The sequence below is a fragment of the Lemur catta genome, chromosome 3, assembly GCF_020740605.2.
Source record: "Lemur catta isolate mLemCat1 chromosome 3, mLemCat1.pri, whole genome shotgun sequence".
NCBI lineage: Eukaryota > Metazoa > Chordata > Mammalia > Primates > Lemuridae > Lemur > Lemur catta.
In genome coordinates, this window is record NC_059130.1 from 5,035,805 (window position 1) to 5,057,540 (window position 21,736).

The following is a 21,736-nucleotide window of genomic DNA, read 5'->3' on the forward strand; positions in this document are numbered from 1 at the left end:
CTTCTGTACTTCTGCGTGGTTTCCTGTTCTGTTCATTAGCATAGCTTGGCCAATATTCCCATTTTATATTCAGGACAATACTCTGCATTATGGCCTCTGGCCCCTACACATAATGACGTTAGTAAGGGTGATGATAAGAGTGTGAGGAGACGAAAACTTGCAGCATAAGAATTTATTTCCTTAATTTGAACATTTTTCAAAGTTTATATTTAGAAACAATTCCCAAGGGAATTTTTTTGAGGAGAGGAAGGGGTTTTCCATATCCCTAATTCCTCCCCAGATTAATTGATTTCTGTGTTTGTAATGAATATCTAATATTTTTTACCTTCAAAGCATTCTTGTTTCTCACAGCCGCAGTTTTATTTCTTTTTTGGGAACTAACTTCTTCTTTTTATTCTTAGTCTATGTGTTTTAGATGACTATGACTTCTTCCCTTGGTTCTAGGTGAAGATGCATTGCCCCAAACCTGGCCTGTTATAGCATTGTGTCCCCTTGGTCACAGTGATTGGTGCAATGATGGGTATCTGATTCCTGTGACCATTGGAAGCCTTTCTAATGGAATTTACTTAAAGTGTCTGGAAGAGATTCCTAGAGCATGCTAAATGGATAGACTACAAGTCTGGAATTGCTGGGGGCCATTTTGCCACTGCATGGGAAGATGTTCCTGAGAATGAAACCAACAGAGAGAATGGTAGAGCTATCAGGGTGGATAAGAGAGAGACAGTCTGTTCTGATAACATTTAAGTGGATTTTTCTTCACTTTAAATAAAAGCACTCTGGCAGAAACAATGTTCAAATAAAATTAAGGCCTTGACCTAGAAGACTCTTAATACAGGGAATTCTGCTGTATTCTTGTTCTTAAAATCTGTGATCCACTTCCACTGAAAATATTTGTGAGTTCTATTTATAGGATTTATAAATCAGAGGTCGGTTATTGTTTGGAATGCAAACATCCTAGAAAGCTAAATGAATTCAGCTATTTGTGTTTCTTCCTGTGAATATTTTGCTTTTTGTTTTTAGAGTAAACAGGAAAATACGGATGGGGAAATTAACGCTTTGGATTAGGATAAGTTTTAGGACATGTTCAAGTGTAGTCTGGATTCTCTCTTGGTAGAATGTAGCTGTGAACTGCTCCTGGTTCTCTGCACTGATTATCTTGTTCCTTGCCTTTGTGCACTTACAGTGCTTTTTCCTTTCAGTTCTCTTTACTGGCTTTACTACTGACCATATTTTAATATACATCTCATACATCACCTCTTTCAAGAGGCTTCCCTTGACCTCTGCAGACTGTGTCAAGTGGCCTTCCTCACTACGCCTTTGAGACCCTCTGCTCTGTGTTAGTTGCACATCTTACGTCTGTGTACTTTAAATGACGAGCTTTTTGAGCGCAATGTGTCTCATTCATCTGTATCCCCAGCGTCTGGAACCATTCCTAGCTCAGAGCAGATGCTCGGTAATGCTATTCTCAAAAAGCACATCAAAACAAAACGAAACAAAAAGAGCAGATAAAAATAACTGGCTATAACTTCTGGATGGTGGGGTTGATCTAGATCTAACCAATTATCACAATTGCCTAGGGACATTTCTAAAGGGAAACATTAGTTGGCGATAGAAATTCTGATTTAGTGAGTCTATTAGTCTGCTAGGGCTGCCATAATAAAGTACCAGAGACTGGGTGGCTTAAACAACAGAAATCTATTTTCTCACAATTCTAGAGGCTAAAAGTTCAAGATCAAGGTGTCAGCAGGGTTGATTTCTTCTGAGGCCTCCCTCCTTGGCTTGCAGATGGCCGTCTTCTCCCTGTGTCTTTGTGTGGTCTTTCCTATGTGAGAGTCTGTGTCCCAATCTCTTCTCCTAAGGACACCAGTCACATTGGCTTGGGGCTCACCTGAATGACTTCATTCTACCTTTATTTTTTGAAGGCCCGTCTTCCAACACATTCATGTTCTGAAGTACTGAGAGTCAGGACTTCAACACATGAATCTGGTGGGGAACACAAGTCAGCCCGTAACAGTGTGTCTGGGGTGGGGGCCTGGGGAAATAGAGCAGGACAAAAGCTTCATAAATAATTCAGAAGGTCAGTCTGGTTTGGAAATCATGGATCCAAATTGCCTTTAACATTTCCAGTTCTATTAAATGTAACAGGAGGTTTTACTTTTTTTTGCAGCTATGAAAGCCAATGTTGGTTTTCTGTTTTTTGTTATTTTGAGATTCAGGTTATGGTAACATATCCTCATGAAACATTTACTACAGCAGGTCTCGAATAATGTCGTTTGGATCAACAATGTGTTTCATTCTAACATTGATGAGGAAAAAAAAATTGATTCCTGGCTGGGGCCACTGTCCCCATGTCTACATGGGTCTTCTTTAGGTACTCTGGTTCCCTCCCATATCCCAAAGCTGTGCACATCACGTGAACTGATGTGTCTAAATGGTCCCAGTGTGTGTGTGGGTGTGGGTGTGAGTACGCCCTGCAAAGGGATAGTGTCTCGGCCAGGGTTCCTTCCTGCCTTGTATGTACCCTGACCTGCTGGCATAGACCCTGGCTACCTGTAACCCTGAAATGGAATAATGGGGTAAATAATTATGTTGCTTATTTTGATTAATCTTTCTTAAATGTATGTATAGCTCACATGTATTTCAATGTTTAGTAGGAGAAATGTTTTGGTCTTTAGAAATTTGGTGATGTTTTTGTGACCAAAAATATGCCATAGGAATTTAACTCTTGTTTATGTCAACCAGCTTAGGGTAGAATTAGCTTTGTTATATATCATTGTGCTAGAAGTCGCAGTTTCCAAGAACCTATTAACGTTATTAAGTGAGGATCTACTGTATTTATTTAATCTATTATTAGTAGTACTATTATTCCAACAAAGCTTTGTTGGAAAACCAAGATTGATTATATTAGGGAGTCATTCTGTCAGAAAATATGATAAGTCTGGTTTTGAGAAGAAAATAATTGGTAAGATCAAAGTTATTTTTCTTTTTTAAGATATAGGCCATAAGAGCCTGTACATACAACTGCCATATACGCTTTTTGAGATTATCAAATGCCCTCCATGTGACATACATCTGAAGAGCTTATTTTTTCAATTACCATTGATTTGCTTTGTCATTTTGGAGTGATGTATGGAAGTGAGTAATTCTAAGCACCACATACCAAGCCCAGCTATTCATTTAAAAGGGGACTCTGTGTCCTTCCCCAAGCTGCTGGGGCCATTATCCTCTCATGTATGCTTTATTTGAGAGTTTTTTCATTCACAGGTCCAGCAAATGTTTGCCTCCTCCATTGCTTATTCAAAGCAATTGAAAATTATAATTTCTTTCCATTAATCAGCATTATACCTAGATGCATGTTGTTTGAACAATGGAAAGGAGTAATGAGGCATGATGTTTACTCTGATGCTTTTGGTGGGAATGTTCATCTTAAGACGAAATGAACTGAAACCTAAAGCACTTTCCCAAGGAGCGCCTATTATACATTATACTGAATTTGCTTTTTAGCTTTCTTCTCCCTCAGGAGAGGAGGTTTGCCCCACCCTCAAGTGTGGCACAAGGGTAATGACAACTTGAATAGATGCTGTAAACCGGTACTTTTAATGCACAATATAATTGAATGAGAATATAGTATCTGTACTGATGCGGTCCCTGGTGCTTTAACGGCTTAAATTATGATTAGTAAGATCCAAATAATGCTGAATTCCATTACATTAAACCACAGTTTTATACAATTTCCCTTGCTGCAGCACATCCGTTCTTTTCTTTTGAATTATGCAGTGTTGTCTTAAATGGTTTAATATTACTTTGGAATAGAATTCAAAAAACTCCTGAGAGAAATTAGCATTTTTGGTAAAACAGATGCAAGCTCAATTTTTAGTGATATTTTTCAACAGACAGTTTCTTTCCATAGCTTTCACAGGAAAGAGCCCTTAAAAGAGTACCCTACCGCAAACCTTTCCAGCCTGCTGAATGGTGTGGTGTGGGGAGCAGTCCAATGTCTTGCACATGGAAAGATCATTACCCTAATTGCTGTGAAGGATTTAGAAGCTGTATTTGCACTTTTCACATTGTCAAGGGTGCAAGGTGAAAAAGCAGTTTATGGATGGTAGTGAAGGGTGGGAGGTGCTCTTAAAATAATGAATGCCTTATAATTCAGACCTAGTGAGGTGTGAGTGAAATATGTTGTTTTCTCCCTTTGTGAATAAAGATCATCAATTACTGTTGTGGACTAAGATACCTTTGTTTGTGATCTAAAGCCATTCGATGTAATACTCTCAAACTGTTAGTTTCACTTTCCCTTTACTAGATTATTTTTCATTTTCTTTAAAGGACATTCACTATAACTCTATGAGTAATAACTACCAAAAATGATTTTGTGTTGATGTTGGTAATACTATTACTAATAGTGTCAAGCGTTAGTATTTATTGAGTAGCTCTTTGTCAATATTTTACATATAAGTAAATTCAATCCTTATAAGGTTGAACAGGTGTAAGAAATTTGCTAAATGATCAATGGCCAGCAAGTGGCAGGACCAGGATTCGAACTCTAGTGTTTTCCAAAGGCACTATGCTTTATGACATCTCTAGTGAATCTCTAGGAGAGGACTATCTATTTTAGTAAAAAACAAAGACAATTACCAATGAATTCTAGAAGAATTGTGTTGTGTACTCTGACTCTAAGTGTAAGCAACAAGTACATTGGAAACACAATGACTTCCTGGTGTTCTAGGTTCTCTACCCTGCAGACAGAGTAATATCAACCTGCACAATGAAAAAATATTATTGTTCAATAAGAAAACAGCATATGTTAAACTAGATATATAGACTCTCTGCGGTCAGCTAACGCAGGGGGTCACACACAGTCATATATTTAAGCCATTATGAAATTAAGAAAACAGAAAAATATTTCAAAGAAAAAATATAACAATAAAAATAGCTGACATTGAGCCCTGACTTTGTGCCAGATATTGTTCTAAATGCTTAGTGTGTTTTAAATCATTTTCTTCACAATGACTCCAAGGCATTATGGAAGTAGCAAGTGCCGGAAACAGCAACTACAGAAACCATACTGATAATTTTAACAGAGAGCTTAGATAGCTTGCTGATGCGATAGGGCCAGGGTGGACACAAGAGGTGTAGACTGAGACCTCACAATTTTAGACAGTGTACTACACAGCCTAGAAAAAGGCAAACAAGCAACATGTATTAACAGTATTTCTTATCACAAGGACAAGTAGGAATAAATTGAAACCATAAATAAGAAGAGTGAAGTGAGAGTTGGTTACTGACTTTAGTGTTCCAAGCCTGGTTATGTAGAGAAAGGAAACCAGTTCTGCTCTGGCTTTGTTAGGAATGCGAGCTTTACTTGCTATGTGCTGTCTCCTGGATTAGTTGCACACAATAATCACTCTGGCTGGCCATTATTGGTTTATATGTCTACTTTGCTCACTATTCTGATGAGCAGATTTTGTCATATTTATATATGTTTTTTGTAGGATCCCATCTATACTCACTTCCATCTCAGCACACTTTTGTCAAATAAATGAATGAATGATGCGTCTGAAAACTGAATAGAGTGAGGAGGAGGAATAAGGAAGCAAGCACGATTTGAATCCAAGTCCAAAAGACAGGCCTCATGGAAACTAAGGGACTGGTTGGAAGGATTATGATTTTGTACCTTGGTTAATTTCGTGTACTTAACTTTGGGTTGCAAACCGATGTATCAGTCAGAGTCCAGGGAAAACTCTGATAGGAACCATACCAGATATTTTTACAGAGAGAATTGAATATAAAAAATTGTTAACTAGATATTGAAAAACTGAAAAGACCAAAAAGGTCTTGATAAAGCAGTACAGTAGTAGCCAGTGCAGGAAATAACTGTCTCTAAGACCACATTGGCTGTTTTAAAAGAGAGAATTTTGTATAAGGAATAGTTAACTAGATTTTGCAGAACCGAAGAGTCAAACACAGAAAACTAAAGAACCGCAGAGATGGCAGTTGTAGGTAACAGCTGGGAGAGCAGAGGAAGAGGTTAGAATTATGAAAACTTAGAAGGTTGGAAGAAGGATGCCCTGGGGCTGAAACTCAGACCTCTAAGCAGAGCCTGCATATGATGCTGGATGTGTAACTGCTGAGAAAACTGCCAACTGTGATCAGCTGCCGTAACTGGAGTGCGTTGCTGCTGTTGGGTGAAAAGAGAGGCTCCATAAGAACTGGAAGGAAAAACAGGAAACATGAAGCAAGCAGGAAGGAGCGAGTCCTTTTCTCTCTTTTCAGCCTCGAAGCCTCTGTCTACTGGCAGAGCCTAGCAGAAAGTCAGCTGGTAAAGCAGAAATTATTTGCAGAATCACAAAGCAGTATCACAAAATTCAGGATATTTAGTACAATATTACATGTGTATTTATGGTAGAGTTTTATTTTTCTGTTATCAATTAGAGGAATTATTTCTCTTCTATTTTTCATCTTAGAGTTCTCCTGGTTTTTGATCTTAGCACTAGATTCCTGGGGTGGGCTTGTGCCCCAGGTTGGCCAACCACAATACTCTGTGTATCTGCTACAGGGGGCCAGGCCAGCATCATTGCTGGGCTGTTTTCTAAGCATCTCAGGCGCTCTTTTATCTGGGATCATCATTTGTAAGGATAAACAAAGCCTAGAACTGCCAGTGGTCATATTTGCCACCTCACGGGGAGAAGAGGCTGACATGTCAGAAAGCAGTGCTGTAACAGGAGAGAGGACGGCAGAATCATTATATCATTTAAGGTTTTCTATCCACACATTTCTGAGAGAAGTCCCACTTCAAAATTTTCCACATGCAAAATCTATAAACAGTTTTCCCCATTCACACAACATCATCTCCATTTTTTTTTTTTTAAAAGAAAAGTTTGAGTTTCTGCCACTTGCTACTCCAGGTCCTGCTAGTACAGTACTTAGGTACTTAAGGGGACAGTGGTTTAAATTATTTGCTAAAAATGTACACCTTGTCTGGATCCTGATTTCAATACACTGACTACAAAAAAAATTATCAGGGAAATTTGGACCCTGCCTTGATATCCGATTCTATAAAGAAAGGAGTTATTGTTACTTTTTAAAGCATGAAAATGGTGTTATGGTTATTTTTAAAAAGAAGATATTAATATATACTAGAATATGTGTTATTAAAAGAAGATATTAATACATACTAGAAGGATGAAATGTCATGATGCTTGGGACATGCTTCAAAATAATACAAGGAGGAAGGTGGATAAATGGGTAGTGTAGACAAAAAGGATTGGTCATGAGTTGTTAATTTTTAAACTGGTTGATGGATTCACAGGGGTTGATTTTATGATTCTTTTGTATATGCTGGAATTTTACAAAGTAAAAGAATACATTAAAAAATAATTATTTGTTATAGGCACTATCTCAGAAAATGTGTGAACCATGATCATTACAGAAATATAGAGAATTCCAAGGTGCCCGTTCCATCCACCCAATGCAATATCTTTAAGGAAAGAAACTGTGTCTTATTTGTCTTTGTTTTCTAGTGGTTTTTAGATCTGTGTGTGGTGCATAGTAAGTATCTGAAAATTTTTATTAAATTAATATGATGAACTTACCATTATGGGAATAAAATTACTAAAATTACACAAGTAGATAACAGGGGCGGAGGGTAAAGAAGCTATTATATATTTACAAGTTTCAAGTTCATGGTTTCCCTACCATCCTATGCCATCTTTGGAGGGTGATAATATTAATACAAATATGATAGTGGTTTAGCGTATAGTAAAGGAGTAACCTTACCCAAACAGAGGTCTGGCTTTTGCCCTCGGCCCCTGGAAGGTAATCTTTAAGCCTTTGAAATGTTCTGCTTGGGGCCCTTGGTCCATGCCAGATAGTCTATGCTAACAATATGGCTTATGGTGGGGACTTTGGCCCACATACATTAGCTTGACCTCCAGAGGGACTGGAAACTAAGGTCAGCCAAATGGGCAGTCAACCATGCCTACACAATCAAGCCCAATAAAAACTCTGGACCCCAAGGTTTGTATGAGCTTCCCTGATTGACAATACTCCTTGTATATACTGTCAGATATCATTGCTGGGAGAAGTTAGTGCTGTCCACATCTCCACTGGGAGACGACAACTGGAAGCTTCATGTTTGGAACTACCGCGGAGTCTGCCTCACATACATCTCTCCTTGGCTAATCTTAATCTATGTCGTTTCACTGTAATACACCATAGCTGTGAGTATAGTAGCCTTCAGCAAGTTCTGTAAGATTTTCTAGCGAATTCCTGAATCTGAGGGTGGTTTTGGAGACCTTGGAACTTACAATTGGTGTCAAAAATGAGGGAGGTCTTGGGGATTTTCTAACTCTTACCTTCTGACTACATAGCAGCTTAAAACATCCACTCTATGTTTGGGGGAATTTCTTACCTTATACCCACCTATTCATGTAGCAACCAGAATTTACTTCCTCGATTTCTCTTGCAACTGCAGTGGAGGCATGTGGACAGAGGTTGATTTACCACAAAATTAACTAACACAATTCTACAGGCTTTGGTTGGAGGGAGAGGATGTACCTAACAATATAGTCACTGAAAATTTGCAAAAGTGGAAAATTTTAATTGTCATTGTTTAAATTTACTGTATCTTTTCACCCCAACTCTTCCTTACTTCCTTTATGTTGGATTCCATTGGAGTAGCTTTGAGCACTTTAGGGAACTCTTGAGAAGTTTAATTGAGAATACATCAAATGTGGGTTTAATAGAATATGTTTATGTGTGTAATTAATTTATTATTGTTCATTGCAATGTAGGAATAGTTGCCAGGAATCTTCCTATGTCCCATGGAGCCAACTCAACTGGTAAATTACATAGGGTACAAGGCCAGAGGTTACACTGCCAAACAAACCAATTCTATGGCACCTGACACTGGAAGTGTATTGTTGCAAGAGAAACAACATTTGAAATTCTCAGAAACAAAAGTTAACCTGTGAAAATTCTTCCATATTTTATAGTTCATATAAGAGAGAAACTTGTAGAAGTTTTACCTAATTTAAAAGCAACCTAAAAATTTGCATGGCATTACTACAAAGGAGTTGTGAAACTGAAAGAAACTTTTAAAAACCATCAATAATAAAAACCTCACAGATTTTATTTTTTTTTTTATTTTTTTTTTTTTTTTGAGACAGAGTCTCACTTTGTTGCCCGGGCTAGAGTGAGTGCCGTGGCATCAGCCTAGCTCACAGCAACCTCAGACTCCTGGGCTTAAGCGATCCTACTGCCTCAGCCTCCCGAGTAGCTGGGACTACAGGCATGAGCCACCATGCCCGGCTAATTTTTTTGTATATATATTTTTAGTTGGCCAGATAATTTCTTTCTATTTTTAGTAGAGACGGGGTCTCACTCTTGCTCAGGCTGGTCTCGAACTCCTGACCTCGAGCCATCCACCCGCCTCGGCCTCCCAGAGCTAGGATTACAGGCGTGAGCCACCGCGCCCGGCTAAAAAAAAAAAAACCTCACAGATTTTAATTAACTATCAAGAGAAAAGACTAAATTATCTTTCTATTCTTTGGATACAAAATCATATTACCAAATCATTTTCATATGAAGAGGCAATTAAAGTGTACATGTCCAGAGATGTAGAAAAAATTATTATAGAAATTATTTAATAAAAATATTTTTTATTTTAAAGATTTTCTGTTACTTGTGCCATTTGTCAGTCTTCTTAAATTTTATAATTTCTTTTTTAGTCCTAAATATTTTCATATCTCTTTTATATTTGCAATTTTGTAATCTTTTTCTTATAAAAGACCCCTAAATTGTTTGTTTTAGGAAAAAAGTGAATGTAAAAGAGGTTCAATACAGAATACATCTTACTGATGAGACTGGTAGGTTATAGTGGAGAGACATCCAGTTTTTAGAAGCCACAATGGTACAGACCCTAGGTTTAGTGCCTTCGGTACAAAACGCTCTGCCTAAGTCAAGCTGTGGTAGTGCTGTGCCAGAGAACACAACACTACCCCAGTAGTGTGGTTTTGTTATTTTTCCTGGCTGCACAGCTTCTAAGCCTGATCCATTGGCTCTTCCAGAGCTTCTGTAAGCTCTCTAATATTCTTCAATGGATTCTGTTCTGCGTAATGCTTAAATGAGGTGGGGTGGGTGCTATTTTTTTCTATTAAAGTGATGCAGAACTTGTTAACAAGAGGGTTGCAAACAATAGATCATTAAGGAAATGGATTTATGACAAGATTGGACTAGAAAACAAGAAAGAGCTAGTTAATATCAAAGTCCGAGATTCTGGTCATGATGAAACAATTTTAACCTATGATCATCTGAATGTGTAACCACTGAAGACAGGCTTTGGAGGACCAAGAGATCCCCAATATAAAATAGTATGAAGGGCATGTGGAATACTAAGACTAAGGAGAGCGTGTCTGGCTATGCTGCAGAATTTTAGGAAAAATGAACATTGCTCAGCCTTAAATTTCCAACTGAGTCGTGGTCGGACATCAACTACTTTCTATGGATGTGCTAATAGAACATCTTTACCCTTACAACTCTAGGGCTGAAATAGCGCAAAATAAAATAACAATTTAATTTTGGTTGCTGAATTATATCATAACTGAATTCATAATACTATCAGGTTTCTCTTTCATCAGAGTTATGGCACTGAACAGGACACAGGGAACTGGGGACCCTGAGAGTACCTTTGACCCCAAACCTTACTGATTTTCCTTGGCTAGTGGAATCACTCCTTCCTCTTCTGGATGGCGATGCTTTTCTCTTGTGCTTGAAGACACTGTAACTATTTCATCCAAAGCGATGACCTTGCCAGGCATTTGCCATTCTCTGTGTGCTCCTTCCCCTTTAGTCTCAGTATCTCCAGCTTGTGACTAAACTTGTACCCCAGTATGCCCGCTGGACAGAGGTTAATGTCAACTTTGGAAGAAATCTTCAAGACCAAAAGAATTATAACATTTTCTAATCTGTAACAGTAAAACCCTGGAGAATATATGTGGAAATGGAGGTGCTAGACAAGGTGAGAGAAGAAACCAATTTTAGATAAATTTGAACTTACTGCATTGGGACACTTACCATATGCTCTAGATGTAATGGACTATTCTGAGCATCTGAGAACAGTTCTAATTACTAGCTCTGTTGAGGGAAGCTTGGGACTCTGGTGACCTATCCTAAAGAAACTTGAGATGACATATTTTTTGATATAATGTAGGAAAAGAAACTCAAGGAAGTAGAAATGTTGGAGTGACTTTTCGTGTGCACTTACCCACTCTTTAACTATGTGCCTTTAGAAAGCCTACAGGACATATCCTCTAAGTTATTGAACAAATATATTATTCATATTGAAAAACATTATTAGTGACAGAAAACCAGACTATTTGAAAAGCAAAGTAGTGACTGTTTTCTGTTGTTCTGAGATAAAGGGCACTGCAATGTCATTGACGTGCCACTGCAATGGGCTCTTTGAGTTCAATGGGAATGATGGATCCTAGAGTGGCACATGGTGGTCATGGTTTCCATGATAGGCAGCAGAGGTAGAGTCATTGTGATATTGTGATTTATAATAAGAAATATATACTTTGGTCTTGGTTTCTGGTTCCTAGCACAGAGCTCCTAAAACCCTTGTAATTTCCTGAGCAATAAGAAATTGTTCTAATATTTGGTCTTTGACCCTGGTTTCTGACATAGAACTCCTAATCCCTAATGCCTGGGTTATAGGACCATATTTTGTTTTAATGAAGCAACTCTTGGTGGGATCCTAGATAGGGGTTGATCACCAGAAAGACCAAGCCATGATTACAAACTTGGAAATTTTAGCCCCACCTCCCATTCTCCGGGAAGGGGAGAAGGACTGGTTATTTACTTAATAATTGATCATGTCTATGTGATGAAGCCTCCATAAAAATCCTTAAACTATGGAGTTCAGAGAGCTTCTGGGTTGGTGACAAAGGACACATCCATGTGCTAGGAGGGTTGTGCATCCCAACTCCACAGGGACAGTAGATCCTGCACAGGGGACCCTTCTGAATCTTTCCTTGTATCTTTTCATATGGCTGTTCACTTTTATCCTTTAACATAAATAGTACATAAACCGTTTTCTTGGCTTCTGTGAGCTGCTCTAGCAAATCAAACCTGAGAATGGGGCTGTGGCAAACTCCAATTTATAGACAAGTCAGATAGAATTTGTGGGTGACCTGGGAACCTACTACTTGGATTGGCATCTGAAGTGGGGGGAAGTCTTGCAGGGGAAGTCCCCCACACTTAACCTGTGGGGTCTGCTCTAACTCCAGTTAGTGTCAGAATTGAATTGAATTGAACACCTGTTGGCATTTACTAGAGAATTGCTTTATGTGTGGGGAAAAGACTCCACATATCTGGTGTCAGAAGTATTCTTTGTTCAGTGTGAGAATAGGAAAAATAGTTTTGTTTTACCTATCTCTAATAGTTATAATAAGAATAATATAATCTGTAAGCATATTTGGGAGTGGTTAATTGATTATGGGGTCATTGGGATTGAAATAGATAGGTAGCCTACTAGAGTCTCGTTTGAACTAGAAAACCAAAACCGATCAACTAAACTAAGAAACAAAGACTCTTAAGACTGGTAAAAAGAGGCTTGTCTTTGGACATCATGGTGAGATTCATGGGAATTCTTCAATTCCAGAACTAAGTCAGTTAATATAACCAGGCACTCTGAATAAAACAAAACAAAACAAAACAAAACAAAATTTGGAGACATAGTATACTTGAGGAAAGATCCTGTGATAATATCATAAGAGCTTACTTAAATCTTCCACCTAACCTTCCCCAAACTTGCACTCATTTAAAGGACAACTGTGTCCAGTGCCTTAGAACTGACTTCAAGCCAATACTAATCAATGGAAACTTCATTTAACTTACCTCTTTGGCCATTCAAAAGGCATATTGGTCTTGAAAAATGTGACACAATTTCATCAGCTTATTAAGATAGTGACTAATTTTCAGTTGCTGTTCCAGATGTTATCTCTTTATTGGAACAAATTAACACAGTCTTTGGCGGCATCTACTATAAAGCTCTTGCTTTTTATCTATTCCAACATACAGAGAACAACAGAAGCAGTTTTCTTTTATCTTACAGGGAAAGCAAAACATTTTCCTCATCTTATCTCAGGGCCATGTTAACTCTTGAGATTCATGAAAAAAATTTAGTCTTCAGGCATCCTGATATTCTATTCCACAGGACACCATTTATTCTACTACATTGATGCTGTCATGCTGAAAGGACTAAGGGATCAGGAAAGGGCAGATGTTCCAGTGCCTTAGTGTGCAGTGCCAGAGGGAGGCAGGTAAATTGCATGAAAATATGTGGGCCTCTACCTCCATTTACTTTTTTTTTTAAATCACAGTCTATTTTTTTTATTTCAAATTTTACAGGGGTACAAACGTTTAGATTACATATATTGCCTTTGCACTGCTGAAGTCAGAGCCACAAGTGTGCCCATCCCAGACAGTATGCACCGTACCCATTAGGTGTGCATTTACCCATCCCCTCCTCCCCCCTCCCACCTGCCTGACACCCAATGAATGTTACTTCCATATGTGTATGTAAGTGTTGATCAATTAGTACCAATTTGATAGTGAGTACATGTGGTGCTTGTTTCTCCATTCTTGTGATACTTCATTTAGAAGAATGGACTCCAGCACTATCCAGGGTAATATAGGAGGTATTAGTTCACCACTATTTTTTGTGGCTGTGTAGTACTCCATGGTGTACACACACACACACACACACACACACACACACACACACACACACACTATATTTTATTAATCCACTCATGTATTGATGGACACTTGGGTTGTTTCCACATCTTTGCAATTGTGAATTGTGCTGCTATAAATATTTGAGAGTAAATGTCTTTATTGTAGAGCGATTTTTTTCCTCTGGGTAGATACCCAGTAGTGGGATTGCTGAATCAAATAAGTGGTAGTTCTACTTTTAGTTCTTTGAGGTATCTCCATATTACTTTCCACAGAGGTTGTACTAGTTTGCAGTCCCACCAGCAGTGTATGAATGTTCCTATCTCTCCACTCCATTTGCTTTTTAATGGATTTTATATTAAGGGACTTGCCAAGATAGTCTCTTCAAAATAAAAGACAGTGAGATACATAGTACTGCAGATATTGAAAGTTAAGCTCAGAAAGGTTAAGGTGGGGCAAGAGGGCTAACTAGAGACATAGGTCACCAGACCATCTCAGAAAAAAGGAAAAATTTTAAATGAAGATAAATATAGTTCAGGTGCCAGAACTTACTAGAGATTCCTTGGGAAGAAGTTGCAGAACAGAATAAGAAGGAGCAAGATTTCAGCAGAGATCAACTCCTGAGAAACTTGGAGTCCTGTTGAAAGGGTAGGTGGGGGTTTTGTTTCTACTTCCCTCACACCTCTGGTAGTCAGCAGGCTCCTGAGCTGCTGGAGAGCTTCTCTACCCTCACAAGCTCAAAAGCTTCCATTGTCAGTGAATAGGGAGCCTCTTGAAAGCAAAGCACTGGGCTTCCAGCCCTCTCGGAGTGGCTCCCCATGACCGCAGACCTGAGCCAAGATGGTGGGTGCCATATTGCTTTCCACCCATTGCATGCCTTTATTCTCCCCAGGGAGTTTCAGCCCTTCCATCTTCATGTTGCTGGTCCCAACACAAACATTTCCCAACTCCTGCCCTGAGTATGGTAGCCATGGGAATCAGTGAGTCCTGGGGGAACTGTATGATCCCAGAGCTTGAACATTCCAGGTGGGCTGCCTTCTGGGGAGAGGGACAAAGATAACCAGAGTGCCAGCTCTCCTACATTCAACTCTTTTCCTTACCTTCCCCTCCCCCATCCACTGTTGCTGTGTGGCACAGGTACCCCAAGGGACAATTGAGCCAGGGCTCTCAGGAGTGACTGCTATACCTATGTCGGTGCATCCACCACTCTGAGGCTTACACAGAGATTGGGCTCACACCCTTACTTTTAAAGACCTTCAGCAGACCAAGGGGTGCTCAGGCTCTGAGCTCCCTGTCTACCAGCTCTCCCCAGTGCTGCTCGCCTGGCTGCTCCAGCAGAACAGGGCACACTGAAGTGAACATTTGTCTTATTTATGGTCTTCCCAGTCCCTTCTGAATATCCTTCCTAAAATCTCTCATCTTGTGTCATTTTAAGGTAGAAGACAGAAATGCTTTCCTACTTTCCATTAAAGCCAGAATGCCGGTTGGAGGGAATCCACTTGGGTCTCAGTTCTGAAGAGAGTGACGTGAAGAGGTCACACCATGGGAAATTAAATCTTGTGAGGGCAATGGAGAGATGATGAGCTTTCAGAAGTCACAGAAGCAAGATGTCTGGGGTTATAGCCCCACACTCTGGATGGGCAGTATAAATCGGGCTGTGGTGGTGGCAGTGGGACCTTTACTGGAGCATTCTATGGGTGTAATTTGACTATTCTTTCTCGCTGTGTAGTTTGCAAGCTAGATACATCCAGACTTCCCTGATATTTTATGAGTGACCTTATGACCTTTAATATTCTTTTCTTAAATATGTTGGATGGAATGGGCTCTGTTTTTACAGTTAAAAACTGTTCCTGATACATGGATATTTGAGGTCACCAAAGGGGAGAATAGAGGCAGTAATCTAGTCAACATCATAGAAGTAATTTTTTTTTTTTAAAAAAGCAACCTACCCAGTATTAAAGAGATTGAGCAGTCTCACCAAAGTCCCAACTCATGCAATTAGAATTCTTTCTTCCTCAGCAAGAAGGCATGAAAATTTGTCCCAGTTTAAGAAAATCTGATACACAATATCCAAATTTACAAAATGGATCTATTAAAGGATCTTTATTTTTTCAATTTATTGAGGGATTCACCATATAAAAGGATTTATTATATATTTTACTTAAGTAGCCAATTCTTCAGTTATTTACTACACTGTCATTTATTTTAAAATTTTGGCTTTACAGACCTTTACAAGACCATATCTGGCTACATAGAGATTTAAATATGAGAATTTAAATACTTCATTGGGAAGTTGTGAAATTACTAGTCCCCAAGGGCTAACAAAGGATTTTAACCAGCACTTTCAAAATTGGAATGCTTCTTTAAAAACACCAACATTATGAAGAATGTACGCTATTGAGGAATAAGTTTATTATGTAGAGCTCTTAAATGAAGACAGTAAAGTACATATCTAACTAAAAGATTCAGTGGTACAAAAATGCATGCTGTTCAGTTTTTAAATGTCTTTATGTTAAGGTGGCTAGCTATTGATTTTGTATAGTCACTATAATCCATTTTGTAGTTATCTTTTCTGTTGTAAATTTAAAAATAAAATCTCTTTTTAGGACCTAAAGATACTAAACAGTGGGTTTTACAGCAGTAATAGTGCAATGGCTATGCTGGCATAAGATGTGTGTGTGTGTGTGTGTGTGTGTGTGTGTGTGTACTATACCATACAGAATTTATAAAACCCCGTAAATCGCTTCTGGGTTCACAAGTTCACAGCTGATGTGGAACACCTATTAGACATTTAAGAGCGACATAAAAAGACTATCTCTGGAAGGTTGTGTTTATGCTTGGAATAGATCTCCTCCTCCCAGGCAAGTTAAAGCCCATTAAAAGGATTTCAGCCTTTGTGAGTTGTTAACTTTCCCATTACAAAGCTGGTCTTAGAGCTATAACATGGGTAGTGGTCTCTTTAATTACTAAAAACTTGGCTTTGTAAAAACTACAGGAGCAGAACTCAGATATTTAACATGACAACACAGATGGAGAATAATTTAAAAAAGAAAAGATTTAGCTTATGCTGCTACACATAGCTGAAAAGTATATCTGAGCTACATCTTCTAAAGCGTTTCAGAGAGGACTAGATTTTAGATTATGTAGTAAGCTCTGGCATTTCAGTTCTGTATTCCAAGCAAAGAATTAGGTCATTTGATAGCCCAGGAAGATTTTTTTTTCATAAATGGGTTCTCATGAATTATTGGCTCAAGTAATTTTAGACTACACTTTATAAAGATTTACCATATTTGAACAGCAACAGTAAATGGCTTATTCAATATACTTTAATTACTGGCATTCCAAATGCTATTCAAACCATCAAAATTCTGACCCTAAGAATGCCTTTTCTCAGTTAACGATGTCCTAAATGGTTTTAATTAATTAGCTGCCTCAAAGTAACCAAAGGTTAGTGGAAAGGTTTTAGGAAGAGTTGAAACACAAACACTGGATTTTATTGGGGAGGAGAAATTGTAATTGAGGTTGTCAAATTTTAGTCGATTTTAGTCTGATTTTTTTTTTTTTGTTAGATGAGGTCTCACTCTGTTGCCTAGGCTGGAGTGATGTGATTGTAGCTCACTGTAACCTCAAACTCTTGGGCTTAAGTGATCCTTCTTGCCTCAGCTTTCCAAGTAGCTGGGACTACACGAGCATACCACCATAACCAGCTAATTTTTAAAGTTTTTGTAGAGACAGGGTTTTGCTACATTGCCCAGGCTGGTTTTCAATTCCTGGGCTCAAGTGACCCTCCTGCATCAGCCTCCCAGAGGGCTGGGATTACAGGCATGAGCCACCATGCCTGCTCCACCCTAATCTGATTTTGATGACAGCAAAATATGAATGTGGAAATTAGTGGTTTTGCATTTATGCTATTTGGTCGGCCAAAGAACAAACTACTTCAATCTGAAAGATTACATATTTTTATCTACAGTTTGTACATTTGGATGTAACTATAGTAACTATTAACTCAAATAAGCCTGGTATATCTAGATCATTTTATTTTTGAGATGCTCCAAGGTATGTTTCATTTTATATACTGTCTTATGTTTCCATGAATGCCCTGGCTTTTTTCTTATGGTACAAACTGCCTTATTGTAGGCATACCTCAGAGATATTGCAGGTTCAATTCCAGACCACCATGATAAAGTAAATATCAAAACTAAGTGAGCCACACAGATATTTTGGTTTCCCACTGCATATAAAAATTATGTTTACACCATACTGTAGTCTATTAAGGGTGCAATAGCATTATGTCTACAAAAGCAATGCACATACCTTGATTAAAATGTACTTTCTTGTTAAAAAATGCTAACCATCATCTGAGCCTTCAGCAAGTTGTAATCTTTTTGCTGGTGGAGTGTCTTGCCTCAGTGTTGACAGCTGCTGAGTGAGGAGGGTGGTGGTTGATAAAGGATGAGGGGCTGTGGCAATGTTTTCAAATCAGACAACAATGAAGTTTGCCCCATCGATTGAATTCCTTTCAAGAGAGATTTCTCCGTAGCATGCAATGCTGTTTGATAGGATTTTACCCACAGTAGAACTTCTTTGAAAAATGGAGTCAATCCTCTCAAAACATGCCACTGCTATATAAACTAAGTTCATGTAATATTCTAAATCCATCATTGTCATTTCATCAACGTTCACAGCATCTTCATCAGGAATATATTCCATCTCAACAAAACACTTTCTTTGCTTATCCACAAAAAGCAGCTCCTCATCTGTGAAAGTGTTATCGTGACATTGTAGCAATTCAGTTACGTCTTCAGGCTCTGCTTCTAATTCTAATTCTCTTGCTATTTCTACCATGTCTGTGATTACTTCCTCCTCTACTGATGTCTCAATTCCCTCAAAGTCATTCATGAGGGTTGGAATTGACTTCTTCCAAAATCCTGTTAATATTGATATTTTGACCTCCTCCCATGAATCATGAATGTTCTTAATGGCATCTAGAATGGTGCGTCTTTTCCAGAAGCTTTTCAATTTACTTTTCTTAGGTCCCTGAGAGGAATCACTATGTATGGCAGCTATAGCATTACAAAATATATTTTTTTTAAAAAGTTAGACTTGAAAATAGAAATTACTCTTTGACCCATGGACTGCTGATTGGATGTTGTGAACAGGCATGAAAACAACATTAATCTCCTTATATATCTCCATTAGAGCTCTTGGGTGATCAGGTGAATAATCAGTGAATAGCAATATTTTGAAAGGGAGCTTTTTATTTTTTCCCTGAGTAGTTGGTCTCAACAATAGGCTTAAAATATTTGGTAAACTATGCTATAAACAGATGTGCTGTTTTGTCATTCCATTTATAGAACATGGGCAGAGTACAGTTAGCAAAATTCTTAAGGGCCCTAGGATTTTTTTTTTTTTTTTTTTTTTTTTTGAGACAGAGTCTCGCTTTGTTGCCCGGGCTAGAGTGAGTGCTGTGGCGTCAGCCTAGCTCACAGCAACCTCAAACTCCTGGGCTCAAGTGATCCTCCTGCCTCAGCCTCCCAAGTAGCTGGGGCTACAGACATGCGCCATCATGCCCTGCTAATTTTTTCTATATATATTTTTAGTTAACCAGATAATTTCTTTCTATTTTTAGTAGAGACGGGGTCTCGCTCTTGCTCAGGCTGGTCTCGAACTCCTGAGCTCAAACAATCCGCCCGCCTCAGCTTCCCAGAGTGCTAGGATTACAGGCGTGAGCCACCGTGCCCGGCCAGCCCTAGGATTTTTGGAATGGTAAATGAACATTGGCTTCCAGTTAAAGTCACTAGCTTCATTAGCCCCTGGCAAGAGATCAGCCTGTCCTTTTAAGCTTTGAAGCCAGCCATTGACTTCTCCTCTCTAGCTGTAGAAGTCCTAGACAGCATCTTCTTCCAATATAAGGCAGTTTCATCTACACTGAAAATCTGTTGTTTAGTGTATCCTCCTTCATCAATGGTCTTAGCTAGATCTTCTGGATAACTTCCTGTAGCTTCTATGTCAGCACTTGCTGCTGCACCTTGCACTTTTATGTCGTGAAGATGACTTCTTTCCTTAAACCTCATGGACCAAGCTCTGCTAGCTCGTAACTTTTCTTCTGTAGTTTCCCTACCTCTTTCAGTCTTCATAGAATTAAAGAGAGTTAGGGCTTTGCTCTGTATTAGACTTTGGCTTAAGGGAATTTTGAGGTTGATTTGATCTTCTATCCCGATCATTAAACCTTTCTTCATATCAGCAATAAGTCTGTTTTACTTTGTTCGCTGGGATAGCACTTTTAACTTCCTTTAATAACTTTTCCTTTACATTCACAACTTGGCTGTTTGTTTTGTGCAAGAGGCCTGGCTTTTGACCTATTTCAGCTTCTGACATACCTTTTTCACTAAATATAATCATTTCTAGCTTTTGATTTAAAGTGAGAGACGTGAGAGTCTTCCTTTCACTTGAACACATAGAGGCCATTGTAGGGTTATTACTAGGTCTGGTATCAACGTTGTTGTGTCTTGGGGAATAGGGAGACCCATACAGAGGGGGATGGGGAAACGGCTGATTGGTGGTACAGTCAGAACATACACATTGATTAAGTTCACCATCTTATATGGTGACAATAGTAACATCAAAGATCATTGATCACAGATCATCATAACAGATATAATAATAATGAAAATGTTTGAAATATTATGAGAATTACTGAACTGTGACACAGACGTGAAGTGAGCACCTGCTGCTTGAAAAAATGGTGCTGATGGACTTGCCCAATGCAGGATTGCCACAAACCTTCAATTTGTAAAAAAAACAAAACAAAACAAACAACAAAAAAACCCACTGTCTCTGCAAAGTGCAATAAAACAAGATATCCTTTTATCTGCTTTAGACTCTATTCACAGGCCTCTGGGATCATCTCCTTGTGGACTTCTGTTCACAGGGAAAGGATTTCACAAGTTCCGGGGCTGAGGTTCAGTCTGAATGCTGCTTTACCTGCCAGGCCTCTTGTTCATGGTGTGTTTCAGTTGGTGCTACACCTCTTGCAGTGACTGCCTTCCTGCCCCACCCATCTTTCCAAAGAATTCTCTGTATTTCCATATATCTACCAAATCCCACCAACTTATAATCTTTTTTCAATATGATCCTTCCTTTTTATAAACTTATTCATTTCTCGTCACTGATTTCTTGGTCTCCAGTCTTAGTCCCTTCAAATCATGTCTCTCCTGTACTTAAAAATCTGAAAGGAATTACCATGACCTACTGGATAAAGTTCAGACTTAGCAAACAATGTTCTCCATGACCTGGTCTACGAACCACACTAGACTTATTGCTTCTGCTCTTTCTGTACATATTATGATCTTTCATGCCATTGGATCTTTGTTTTGCCTTGCCTCAAAATCTTCTATTTTACCTCACTAGTTCCTATGCATTCCTTTAAGATAGAGTTCAGGGAACATGTCTCCCAGCATGCCCCTCTGCCATCCCAGACTTGGTTGAGTGTGCATGCCTTACCACTGTATCACATCAGTATTCTATGCTTGTCTGTCTCCCTTGCTTTATGCTCCTTTTCCATCTCTGTTTCTGAACTATGTCTGATTCATGGTAGGTGCTCAATTTACCAAAGTAAATTGAACCTACCTTATTTCTGGCTGGGCATGGTCATGTGTACCTGTAATCCCAGCTACTTGAGAGATCGAGGCAGGAGGATAGCTTGAGCCCAGGAGTTCAAGACCACCTGAACTACATAGTGAGACCCAGTCTCAAAACAAACGAACAAACAAACAAAACCCAAATAAAACCCAAAAACAAACAAAAATCTTACCTAATTTCTTACCTGCCTCTGGTCTGTTCAGTTTGCTCTTTCTCTTTTCTCATGCTGTGAGTTCTGGTCATTCATTGGTCTATTTGTGGTGACTCTGCCCTACTATATCTCTACTACCTGCTTATCCCTCTCTCAGTATGCTGTTTTTGGTACAGTTAGGTACCCCTAGAGCCGGATGAAGAA

General features: G+C 38.8%; 1 pseudogene; it reads right to left on the minus strand.

Moving 5' to 3' along the window:
- Positions 1–18,102: 18,102 nt before the first annotated feature.
- On the minus strand, positions 18,103–20,208 carry LOC123634582 (annotated as a pseudogene).
- Between the last annotated feature and the right edge of the window lie 1,528 nt (positions 20,209–21,736).